We start from the raw sequence: 14,212 nt of genomic DNA, 5'->3' as shown, positions 1-14,212 counted from the left end.
GTTTCTCATCAACCGCCCGCACCAAAATTTTCTTTTGCCCATGCGCACTCATTATTGCACGAGATTGCAGCATGGCTTTTTATGAGTGTTGTGGTAATGGGTTTATCACGTAGAAAAGCACTATTTCCATGTACAACTGCAATTCCATTGAGATACAGACACCATTTATGAGTGTTTTTTACTTCTGTGTTGACTAGAATGCTTTCTGGAGTACCAACAACCACCAAGGCATCAACAATGAGTTCTACAGTGTACATTAGACTTAACAGGGGCGGATCCAGGCGGGGTTCAAAGGGTTCCATGGAACTCCCCTTTTGAAAGAGCCTTTCTTACTCGAGATACTCTAATAGAGCAGTCAAATCGAGATACTCTAATGGAACAGTCACAGTAGTCTTAAGAGGAGCAGTGTAGCAAGCTATATATCTAGCTATAAAATTAGGAAATATAGTTGGTAAGGGCATCTATGATGAGGGGGGGGAACTATTGTCAGCAGGTGATGACCTTTGTTTTTTTTTGGTCTTCGACTTACAGCTAGGCTGAAGTTGCAATTCCAAAGTGGAACCACCCTTTTTAAAAGTCTGGATCCGCCCCTGGACTATACACTAGCATTGGTACCATGACCTGCATGCACTATGTGTAGGGCCATCATATCTAAGAGTCATAGTAGCTTTAGTGTTGCTACTTTTGCTACAAGCTTGCACAGCCCCTCCCCCTAATAAGACTGACTAGCCTACACGTGCTAACACTGCTGCTGTTTGCTGTTGCTGCTGTACTGGGGCTTGGTACATGACTCCAAGACTGGTGGAACTCTCGTAAGGGACTTGAAAGTTTGTTACTGAAGTTGAAGTTTATGTGCACTCGGAGTTTTACCCTCAGTGTGTAACAGTGCTTGGCGTGCACCCTGCCAATAACCTAAAATAAAGGATTATTATACTGGTTTTGTACAAAGTTTTAATATGCTATGGCTTTGTGCAATAATGAGATAATGAGATAACCCGCCCGCCCGCACGTGTTACTCTGTGGGAAGTTGATGAGAAACAAGTTATCTCATTGTAGTGGCCTAACATTGGATGATTAGCTATATGTGACTGGGCCTACAAAATAGGGCATGTAAGCACAAACTACACTCCACCACAAAGCTGGTCATATCTCAGTATTGGAATAAATTACAACCAACTAAATGTTTTATTAGGGCTGAAAATTGCATGGTCATAACGTAATGCCATCAAAAGTGATATAGTCATGAATATTTTTTAAAGGGCAAATTTTATGTGCCCACATGATCTATTTCACAGGTCCTGTCACATATTAAAGATGATTGTAATCAGTTTAGGGTAGTCTAAGTCACAATTGAAGTGGTCACACAGCATATGACTAATACAGTAGTTCTCATAATAGCTACATTGGATGCACTAATGTTATTAAGGTAAGAAATATAGAATTGTCTTAGAGATCATCCTTTTATAACTAGCTATAGCTACAATGACTTTTTAACATAATCATCCAATGTAGTTACTATGGGATTTTAGTCATGTGACCACTTTTTGGATATTTTTGGGTGTTAAAACTAGAAGGAGTGTCAGTTTTAGAAATATGAAATGTGATTGTTGTATTAGAGTAATTGATTGTTCCATAGCACATCCCAATCTTTTAATTTATTGCAAACATTGTTCTATAAAGTTGAGGAAGGAGGGAAATGAACCCTGGTGGCTTCTCTGTTTATAGGGTCTATGCATATGTCCATAAGATCTTGTTATAAACCAAATGATTGTTCTATTAGAGTAGTTTGAGAATGTCTTGATCACATTTCATCATGTTTAAAAGAATACCTACTGTATTCTTAAACCAAGCAATTGTGCAAAGTTTGCTTGTAAATTCTAAGATACAAGTTTTCAAAATTATCATTTAGTGAGTTTCTGTTACAATAGATATGCAAGTATTACTACCTAACTAATACTGTCAAGGTTCCATGAAGGTATTGTGAGGCTGTATAGTATATTTTTATATAATTGCTTGGCCTAAGAATAGAGGGGATTACTTTGAAAGTTCCTAGAGCAGTCAATATTAAATTACTCTGATAGAATCATCAACATTATAGAGAGGCAACAGGGAATTTTATTTGCTATAGAGTCATCCATATAATTTATTTTATAGCAGGTACAGTGGAACCTCTCTTATCCAGGTAGTCTGGTATACTGTCCTTATCTCAGAAATATCCGTAACTAGCTAATATAGTGAAGCTAACTGTTCTGCAATGTTACTATTGCTACTATACATTTTAGTGGGTAGAAGGGGAAGTCACTACAGAGAATTCGTGGTCACTCCCCTGGGTAGTAAATTTTTTATCACCTAGCAACCAAGTGGTAGTTAGAATCAACAAGCCACCTAACACGTAAACATCTTATTGTCAATAGACTACAAGCCACATGCATGTGACTAATTTGGACTGTCTGGGCCTGGATAAAAGAGGTCCAGATAAGGGAGATTTCAAGGTTATTTCACAGGTCCCTTAGTCCTGTAGAGCAATGTGTGAGTCAGAGGCTGTACAGTTGAATTACAAAGCGCAAAATGATTCCAGTTTGTGTCAATGAACGCCTATCTACTGTATCAGTGTGAAAAGTTTAAAGTGAATGAGAACTTTTGTAGCTATATACAGTAGTTTGAGGCAGGCAAGTTGTAGTAGCAACTAGTGATGTGCAATATGTGATATAGTATCTTGATCTAAGTTACCAATATGTGACCGGATTTGCAAAAAGGTACTTTTTCCACACATTTTACATACCAGTAAACAAATTAAAGTAACACTTGACTCCTTATACTGATTAACTTGTGCTTAGTCCCAAAATGCAACCAGATACTGTAGCTACACCCATGGACAATTTCAGACTGTTACATACCATGATCAAAACGTTTCAAAACTTCAAAGTTCAAAAAATGGGTCAAATTTTGTGTGTGAAAAAGGTACCTTTTCGCAAATCCGGTCACATATTAAGATTCTTTGAGGGTGAATTAAAAGCATGCAACCAATAATGCACAACTGACAATCAAGCTGAACAAGTTGCTCTACCTTTGAGTTGGGAGACCAGGCAGCAAATTTCTAGAACTACCCTTGTGTGTAGCTAGTTGACAAGTTGAAATGATCTCAGAATTTCGTCTTTGCAGGCAAGTCCATATTATATCGTTTGATTGGGAAATTTGACTAAATAAAAAGTACCAGTCTGACAAGAGCACTCAAATTGTGGCCTGTTGAGATTCATATGAATATTACAACAAGCTATTTTATTAGTTTAATTTTGTGTATTGATCTGTTATGCACCTATCAATGTAATCCTTGACTACCACTAATACGGGCTGAGGTGGGGGAAGGTGGGGATTTGCATCACTGAAAATTACAATTCCCCACCTACTGGGGACGCACTGGCAATGCAAACCACGACCAAGTCTCGACTTGTAACTCCCGGGAATACCGGGGCTAGGAGGGGATTTGTACGGTTGTATGGCGTTGGTCTAGTGATGAGTTAGTTCAAGTGGATTCTAGTACGAACGTAGTAGCTAATACCCGTGACACTCCTTCCTAATTAAACTGAAAGCACACACCTTTGCTGTCTGAGTGAATTTCTTTAATGAAGATAGATCCCCACTATGTCGGAGAAATTTAGCGATCAATTCCCCCACCATCCCCTACCCTCAGCCCGTATCAGTGGTAGTTGGGAATTACATTGATAGGTGCATTACAGTCCTGTAAAGTATTAATAAACAACTAAATAAAACACTACTCGATTCATGCAACAAAATAATTATACTCAGCCGAATTATACTCCCAGTGACAGCGGACAGCATTATATTCAATAATGCAATAAGGCCACACCAAGTCAAACCTTAGTTTCTGGTCACCCGCCCGCATGGAAAACTGGAACCCCAGTTTATGAGGACTATTATTAATATTACAGGCGCTTAAGTGTACGTGACCAAGGACAGTGATTTTTAAACACTGCAAAAGATCGAGATACTCTAATAGAGCAGTCACACTACCCTTAACTTTAATACTAGAATAGACAGATACTACTATAACGTTTTTGACTTGTCCTTGATTAGCTATATAGCTATTAGTAATGCTTCTGTTGCCAGTAAGTAACTTCAGTACAGTATGTATGTAGCATTGATCACTAGCCTAATGATCAGATATACCATAGCTTAAACTTTCCTAACAATTCAGATGTGGTCCTCTAATGATTAATCTAGTAACTCTTCTAGTGGATCTAAACTTGGACTTCCTTATCACTGATCACTGATATACTGACTAGAAATCCGGTAACATTTGGTGAGCTCAAACTTCAACTTTTCCATGATTAAATAATTGCAAGTATGGTCCTAAATTAACAAGTGCATGGCATCCCTTAGTTTAAACATTAACTTAGCTTTCCCACAAGATCACTGAAAAACACTAGCCTGGAGCACTCAACAACTCAACTCAAAACTTTGACAGCTACTTTACTGAAGGTTTACTGTATAGAAGGCTGGAAACACATGCATATATAGTTGACGAAGACTTCACATTTGAAAGAGTTTCTGGTGTGTTAATATAGTTTTGGATTATTATTAGCTAGCTAATAAATAATAATTTCCTGACATAGCTAATGAAACATTTCATTTGTAAAGCAAAAGTAGCTACCTTTCCTTAGTGTTAGCTACACATTGTTGTGCTCAGCAGTGTAGCTAGCCATCAACAATTTTCCTGGTGCACTTTGCAGAAGCATATAATTAACTACTTATGCTATAAGAATGTTGGTTAAGCTTGGTTGTAAACTCAATATGAAATGGGTAAATTGAGCAAAATTAATAACATTACAGTATTACTGGTGTATATGTAAGAGTCTATGATAGTCCTGAAGTCCTGATCCTCCGCCCGCCCGAATCCTTTTGTTGGCTAGGGAGTGACCAGAAACTAAGGTATGACTTGGAGTGGCCTAATGCTGTCACTGAGCGTATTGGCACCCAGTGATGAAAAGTGAAACACGTGCAGTTTACAAGTTGTCACATTTACAACTGAAAAGGTAACTCCATACCTCACATCCTTAGTCACAGATGAGATCAGTTCCTCTCGTCGCCGATGACAGTGACATTGATCTTAATAAACGCGCAGCAATTATTTCCATTAAAGGTCGTGGACTCATCCGAATGAAAACAAGCCTAATGAGTCACGCATAGCACCACAGATGGTTCATCTACAGTCACAATTTGCAAGCAGCTAATCAGCAATTAGTATTTACAAGTATAAGCGCCTATAATATTATTATACTGAAGGATTCGCAGAAAATTAAAGCGCAAAAGCAGATGAATTGTTAAATATCGTCGATGTTTAGCAAATGTCATCAATGTTTAGTAAATGTCGTCGATGTTTAGTAAATATCGTCGATGTTTAGTAAATGTCATCGATGTTTAGTAAATGTCATCGATGTTTAGCAAAAGTCGTCGATGTTTAGCTAAATGTCGTCGATATTTAGCAAATGTCGTCGATGTTTAGTAAATATCGACGATATATAGTTTAGATCTCAATTTTTGGGGTTTTGAGACAAATGGCACCCCATAGCTCAGCTCATGCATATATATTTAAGCTAATTCACGTGAATTTAGGGTGGGGTCTATTCTACGGAACGGAACGGAATGGTCTTGCAGAAATTTACTTAAAACGCAAAAATTACCATACCCTTTACGGGAAAATTTTAAGTAACCAGCGCCATCATACTTACGGAGTAACTTTAAGTTACGTGTTCCGTCTTCATTACGGGGAAACTTTAAGTAATCATCTCCGTCATCTTTACGGGAGAATTTTAAGTCATTTCGTCACGTGATCTTAGTTATCTGTAGTTGTGACGTGTCTGCCTCCCACTGTCACGCAATCCGTCCCATGAATTCACTACTACAGTACCGTATTTATTAGCTTATTACTGGGCTGCTCCAAATCAATTGTGGTACCATCGCGCACACCCTCTATGATCACTCGCTGCCTTAGCCAGTATCACGTGATTTTAGCGGCCCTTAACCACTTGATTTTGATCACGTGACTTTGGCAGTTCAACCACATGGATTATGAAGTGTGCTGTAATGAGGCTGCAGATTTTCTATGCTATGACTGCAGTCCTGAAGGAAGGCCTCTTTGCAGCAGTTGCTCAGAATTATTACAACGTAACCCCAAAAGAACTGGACATTCACTGGTGAGTCTTATACCTCATGAATCTTCATACAAAATTAAATAATACTGTGTTGTGTGCATAGGTGCCTGTAGAAGAGAGTCCCAGCACCTGACTGCCCAGCACCAACACTTAGTTCTCAGAGCTCCCATCACAGTCACGGTAATGATTCTTTGGATGGTGCTGAGGCCAGTAAAGTTTTAACTTTAGTTGAATCTTTTTCGCTTCTCTCCTTTTATCCGTATCAGAAGTCCATCATTGATGCTGTACTGGATATGAAGAACACAGTCATTATCCAATCTACTGGAAATATGAAAAGTCTTTATATAGCAATATGTTAATCTGTGTCAACCTTAACCATAACTTTAGTATTGCCTGTTTAACAAAATGATGACTTTCACTGTCCGTACGAAGGTAATTTTTTCTGAGCTCAAGGCGAGCATGGGTTGAAGTGAATAACTGAGCAGACCCTAACCAAATTTTATACTAGTGTGTCAGTTTGATAATACTGAAGTCTGTTGATAAATATTAGTGGTAACATATGAAGAATTAAATAAATAGACTGGTTAAGTTGGCTGGAAGAATAGGCTCTATGCTTATTAATGCACTATCAACAGGGTCAGTAAAATATTTGCAAGTGTTAATATACCCTAGCGAAATATTGTAGGTATGTAGCAACTATGCGCAGCACTAGTTAGGTACCATAAATGATGGTGACTTAATTTTGGCGAATCAGCATGCAAAGCAGGAAATTTTTGGCAAACATACTGTATATGGCCAGTACTGAACAGTATAAAAATAACTAATAGGAAAATAAAGTTTGGCAAATTTCCTTTGTTTGTCAAATTTGCTTAAGCCGCGCTAAACTTTCGTTCTTTATGGTAGTAACAAACCTAACAGTATCTTCAGAACAGCCAATAAATGTTTCGGATAGATTGATACAGAATTTTTAAAAACAGAATTTTTAAAAACAGAATTTTGGAATGACAGACTGCCTTCAGTCAGAGCGGCTAAGGATACAAGCTCGCTGTTAGATGCTGACCGTTGCCTTTTGGCATACTGTAGTATATACAATGCACACACACATCATGCCATTCACATACTTTCATTTGTCCTCCTTTTTGTCCAATTTCTTACAGTGCAAGGTGTTGATTCTGTAGCTCTGGCCACACAGTGGCATTTATGGTTTCCCAGTGAATTGTCCATTTCTCCATAATTACTGGATTGAATACAGAATGGCTTTTCTACTAAGTGTTGTTTAAATGCTGTGTAACGGGGACATAGCTGTAATGATAATGATACGGCTAACAAACTTTTACAAATTAATAGGAGGGACACACATTCGGACAATAATGTCTGTGTTAGCTATGCCAAATGAGCTATGCACAGGATTACCAGCACACTGATTCTTATCTAAGCACACCATAAAAGTACAAGAAATACGATTACATTTGTTTACTTATTTGCAACACAATTATCACTGTAATTAGAGTCTTGTATGTAGCATGTGCTGATAAACAAGTTATTAAATTCTGTTATAACAAAAACAGGTAGAAAGAAAAATATTAATAAGCTTTGGATTCATGGAGAAAGGTCAGGAAACAAGGGAGATTGCCAGCACCTGTGGACCCCTACTGACTGTTCTGTGTGTGCAACCTTACAATACTGTTAATGATTAATGTTATATGCTATTGGTAGATCAGAGGATGCTAAAAAGAAACGATTACAAAGCAAAAGAAGCCAAGAGATACTGCAGCTATCTATGGTCCTCCAGACAAGCAGCAACACTTTTTGAATGATGAAGATGACTTAAAGCAGGCAAGAAAAAGAAGGGTGCCAGTCCTAACAATAAACCCAAGATAGGAGGAAAAGTAAAGGCAAAATATGACTGAGAGTGGTTTACAGGAGAACTGGTTTCCTACAATAAAGACATTGATCAGTGGACAATTTACTTTTAAGATAATGATTATACTAATTATGTGATTTTTTCCAGACAGACGTTAAAATGGAATATGACAAGCTTTAAGCAGGAAATTTTTATTATGTAATTGTGATATTGACATAAAATTACAATTTCATGCCTACATGTACTGAGACATATCGACAATATAAACCCCCATATAGCAAAACTTGAGGTTCATGGCTAGGAGGGATATACACAGTTGCATGTATATGTGATCTATATTCTGACTTTGAGCCAGGCTTTAGTAATACAAGTGTAGTGGCTGGCATCCAAAGAATGTTTCAAATCTTGCATTGGTATTGCTCTTGGGCACCCTTAAATTTTAACAATACAACCTCCACCTTCCCTTAATGGACCATATCCACAATTAGAGGTGTACCGATAATCAGATTGGCCACCAATATGGGAATTTTAGCCCATATCGGTAATTGGTAAAAGTGCTACAAGAATCGATATTGCTAGCAATATTCACACAGTGGGATTACATTGGTTTCTTACTTAATCAGTGGCACTTTTAGTGTCACTACTCCTTGTTTATTGAGGCTGTGCTGAACAAAGCTAGAAGCCATACAAACACAGGCGATTGTTTCCTTGCTGAAGTGCTTACCCATTGTTTAAAATGAAATAGTAAAAGCCAGTACTTTAGCGATAATGAAAAAGCCACAGGAGAACTAAGGAAGGCAGAATCTGTCTTCTCTACCAGCCATTAAAATGTGAAGTAATGCAAAGTAATCCGTTTAAGCCTTGATGGGAGCATGCATAAAATAATTATTTGTGGTGCTTCTGGGTTGCACAATGGAAGCGACACCACAAACATAGACCATAGATTACATTTAGCATAAAAGAGCAGATCATAGATAGGTGTAGTATTATCTATGGCTGGCTATATACATTTGTTGAAAACTGTGCCTTGCAAATATCAGATCGACCATCTGTTATTGGTTTAATTTCTTTAGGTGACATCAGTATCGGATATCAGAAAATGGCAAAAACCCATATCGGTAAACCTCTATCCACAATGACATCATAATTGACAAAATAGCCATGTTAGTGGGGTCTTCACTACGTTTTCAACTGTAGTAGCCAAAAGGAATTTCACTTGTGGCTTTTACGACATGGAACCATGCTTTTACGACATGGAACCATTAGATAAGGTAGCATGTATGATCAAGTGATGTGACTAAGCAAAACCAGACCAAAGTTGTGATGTGGATACAAACTATCAGAATTTGTCTTGTAAGTAGATGTATATGCCTCACCTTCCCACTTGCTGCAGTGCATGCATTATCACCACATCTCCCAATACCCCTCTGTACAATTGCAAGTTCCCCACTATTGCCACCATTTTTATGTTGTAATATCATTGTGTATAAGGTTCATACCCTCAGCCCATACTTGTGGTATTCAGACATTACATTGATAGGTGCATTTAAGGGTATACAGGACTAAACAAGCTGAGAGATACCTTGCTACAACTAATTGGTTTGTCGTGGTTTGAATTGGCCATTATGATTATCAAATGTACAACTACATTAATTTTATTCCCATAATGCCTATCCCCCTAACACAGTATGGGCAGGGTGAGGAATGAGTGGGGATTCACTAATCGAAGTGGAAAATGCCCCACCATTTCCCTTCCGAACTTTGAAGTAATTCCAAAGAACTAACACGAAGCCAAGAAAACTAATGCCAAAGGCCATTATAAATAGTGAATCTCCATATAGCTAATTCCCTCTGTACTGTGGGTACCAGGGGCGGATTTAGGGAGTGGGTGGGCTAAGGTGGCTGTAGCCCCCCTTCCTTAGTATTTAGCTAATAAAACCCTATATCTTCTGTGTGTATCATTATTTCAGGAACTATATACATCACTACCAACACAAATAATGTCTATATAACTATACCTATTGTTCAACTCTGTTCCAGTAGAATATAGCTTCCTTTTCCTATAAGTTCTTCAAAAACAAGTTTCGATTGTAGGTTGCATCTCCAGTTACAAAAGTTGTAATTGTGGGTTTTGTTTTATTCAAATGATTAGCAGTGTGGCTATAAGAGGTGATTAGTGTGGTTTTTATATTTAAAATTAAATTATATGATTCAAAAAGTGTTAGTTGGTTTAATTGGTTAGATTTATCAGCTTCAGTATAATATGTAGCTACCAATTCAGCCATTTAGCAAACTGTAGTCTTTGGAAATTTGCAGTCTCATAAGGTAGCTATAGCATATTCACCCACTTTGCTTTAAATATAAAATATGTATCAGTTACCTTCTGATATGACCCCATGCTGTGGGTTATGGTGCTGGCATTTGTAACTAGCCTATAGTTCAGTCTTCATAACCTGGCAGATCTAATAAATTGACTATCACAACAATAAATTCAGAAAGTCCATAAATGCAAATATAGTTGCACTTTGCTAAGGATTGCCAGTGGACTAGCTAATAGCTACTAGTACCCTTCATTGCATTCCATTTTCAGTACACTTCATTGGTTTTATGGCTAACAAATAGGCTAAGGAGCATGCATCATAGTTGTGACGTTCAACACCACTACTACTTAGCTATACATGTTTCTGCTTCACAGATTTAGGCATGGCTAAGAGGAGCTGATGCATTATGGCATATAGCTAGCTATATCTAAAAGCTTGGTAGCTCCAAGTAAAAAGGAATGCATGATAGCTATACTCAATGCATATTGCAATCAGTCTTGATTTAACGGAAAGGTAAAATTTGAATGATAAAATAATAAACTTCCATTATTTTCCACTGAAAAACTGCTAAAATACTCTCAGATTCACCTTTAGAGGGCCTAATTTTCAAACATTTCCTGGGGGGAATGCCCCCAGACCCCCTAGGTTGGTTTGCACACTAATGTAGTCATTATTCCAAACAGGGGCAGATCCAGACTTATGGAAAGTGGGGGTCAAAATTTAACTGAGGCACTACATTGTTTCTGGTTTGATAAGGTGAGACCAAAAAAAAAAGGTCACAACTAGCTGACAATAACTGCCCACCTCACCAACCACGCATTTATAGCTGGTAAAGTACATAAAAATCCTTAAATAGCTCACTACACACTGTTCTAATACTGTGACTGCTCTATTAGAGTATCTTGATCTTGGTATACTAATAATTTTTGGAGGGGGGTTAAGAGCCCCCTTTGACCCCCCCTGTATCCGCCCTTGATTCCAAATAGCTAATTTTACCATGGATACTACATGAATCTTACAACTAGGGCCTTGTGAGAAGGCTTGGTATCTTCTGATGTCTGGCTAATTACCTATGTCCCTGTCCAGCTTAGCCCCCCTTTCAAAAAATCACCCCTGGGTACTAGGTGATACAAATTATAGGTGTATAATTACTAGCTTACCACAACTGGATGTCAGGAATTAGTGTGATACCAATTCTCAGCTATTCCGGATGCCGCAAAGGCACCATCTATTCGCCATTTTGTCTTGCACGTCTACACTAAGGTTAATGGATCACGTGATCTTTTGAAAAGTACTTAAAAGTTCCCCGTATAAGGTATGGAGTTGCTTACTTAAAATTTCCCCGTAATATAAGTGGCGTTGCTTACTTAAAGTTATCCCGTAATAGATATGGAGTACCTTACTTAAAGTTTCCCCGTATATATCAAGGAATTCATTACGTTTTTAAGTAAATATATGTAGGACCGAACGGAATGATGGACTAAACCACGGAACGGAACGCTTTCTCAAATTGAAGCTTGCAACTTACCATTGCTGAAACTGCCCTTACAGGTTATCAGTGGCACCTCCAGTGGGTCATTAAACATAGGATAAAAACAATTAAAGGATCGATTGTGGTTTCTTGTTGGTTGTCATTAGTAACGAAGTATTAATTGTGGGATGAGCTGTATCAGTGATGTTCATCCATGGTTCTTCTACGGATATATCAAGAAGGGCACTTTATGTGGGCTGTTTTGCTTATTTTGACTTTAAAAACGAACAGTCTGGGCAGGCTTTTCAAGTCATAAGTCAGTGTACAAATAAAGCAAGCAGGAAGACACTGGTAACAGGAAAGAGCCAGCTGAATTAAAACTTGAAGGATTTCAGTTGTGCAGTGTGTGGGAGCAAATATTTTGGCAGACAACAAGGAGGCTATATTCCGCAAACATCACTGAAGTGTATGCATGGAGTTATTAACAGCCGGTGCAGTGGACTAATGCTGTGTTCAATAGTGAGCTGATTTTTTCTGTTGCACAAATTCAAGGATGTGTCTGACTGTTAGCCTTGAATCAGGCTAAATGCCAAAACTCCAAGGTCAACCAAATCTCAATTATAAGCCTTCTATGCATGTGAAACCATGTCCATAGCCACCAGGAAAACATGATTTGGACCAAGATGTGTGTGTAATTTCAATGTATCTATATAGTCAGACCTGAAATGGAACACACATTAATTACATACCACCTAAGAATCCTAGGATTTCTTAAGTGTAACATTTCACATGCTTCACTTCAAACAAAATAGGCTAAATTTGTTTGTCTAATTTCAAGTGATTCCCAGTCCAGCTGGTCCATGAATTTACAGTGGGATCACATGTATTTGTTACAGTGCGGGCTGCTCTGTGTTGGATCTACTCTAGAGTTGAGGTAGACTGCCAATGTACCGACACTGTTATTGAGATATGTTATGGAGCAGTCAATCACTCTAATACAACAATCACATTTAAAGTAGTTAGGCACTCCATCTAGTTTGAACACCCAAAAATATCCAAAAAAGTGGTCACATGACCCCCATATATAGTAACTATATTGGATAGCTAAATTTAAAAAATCTCATTGTATGTAGCTATAATTAGTAAAGGCATAATTCTTATATTAATGACTTCTACATCTTGTAGTACCATTGCACTACACCAGCTGCAGTGCATCCAATGTAGCTACTATGAGAACTTTTGGTCATGTGACTACTTCAATATACAAAATGTGTCTTAGACCACCCTAAACTGATTACAATGATTTTTCAATATGTCAACCATCCAATGTTATTATGAGAATTTTTGGTCACATGACCACTTTTTGGGATATTTACAAGTGACCCTAACCCTAACCCTAACCCTAACTACACTAACAACAATTTAATTATAATTTTTTACCATTTGTTTTTCTTAAAGGTTAGCTACCCTGTGTGAAAATACCCAGAAATAATAAAGAGAGGAACTATTGTATATAGTACCATTACACAATAATGTATACAAGTTATTGTGTCCATGGAAACTAAGATAGTAAACAACAACCCATTGTACCACTACATACATATAATACCAGTACTATCAGGAGACAATGAGGTGATGAATTAATAATGCGGTGCATGAAAAGCAGCTCACATTCCATAAAACTCTACATTGTTCGTGATAATATTGTGTTTAGTAGTAACCATCACTGAGTAATGTAGAACTGTAACAGAAACATCACTAGTTACTAATAATAAAAACTTGAAAATGTGACCTTATTTGGAAGCACATATTATTTGCTACTTCTTTGTTTATGGCATTACATTTGGTCTGTAGTGAACTACAATGTAGTTTTACAGATGATAGAACACTTCAAGTTTCACAGTTGTTGTGCATCAAATTCATAGAATTGGACAGAAGATCCCTTTCCTTCTTAAATCTACCATCACTAAAGGAGCTGCAACTTGCATGTATCAAGCCATATGTTTATCGATAACATTAATTTTTATGCAAGAACTATGTGAAATATTATACACAAATAAAAAGTTTGCTCAGGACCTCTTCCTCCTTTCTGCAACAAAGGAAAAAGACAGGTAAAAAGAATGGCAGCTTTTGGAACATACACTTACAGCCAAGCTGTAAAAAGAATGTGACCTCCAAAAAGGCCATGGTGAAAAAAATGTGAAATTCAAGATTGTGGCCAAGGAATAGTTGTAATGGTAAGTCAATGGCAAAAATAACAACAACAATTCAAGTGAATTTGGTGCCACATCCTAGTGAAATTTTGAGTAAAGGTAACACAAATTCACCTGAATTATCATAATTTCTGTTCTAATAGTAGCTAGTTAGTAATGTTATTAGTAAC

This window comes from Dysidea avara, chromosome 6 (genome assembly GCF_963678975.1).
Source record: "Dysidea avara chromosome 6, odDysAvar1.4, whole genome shotgun sequence".
Lineage (NCBI taxonomy): Eukaryota > Metazoa > Porifera > Demospongiae > Dictyoceratida > Dysideidae > Dysidea > Dysidea avara.
The sequence above is the reverse complement of the archived record's forward strand: the minus strand, read 5'-3'. Positions refer to the sequence as shown.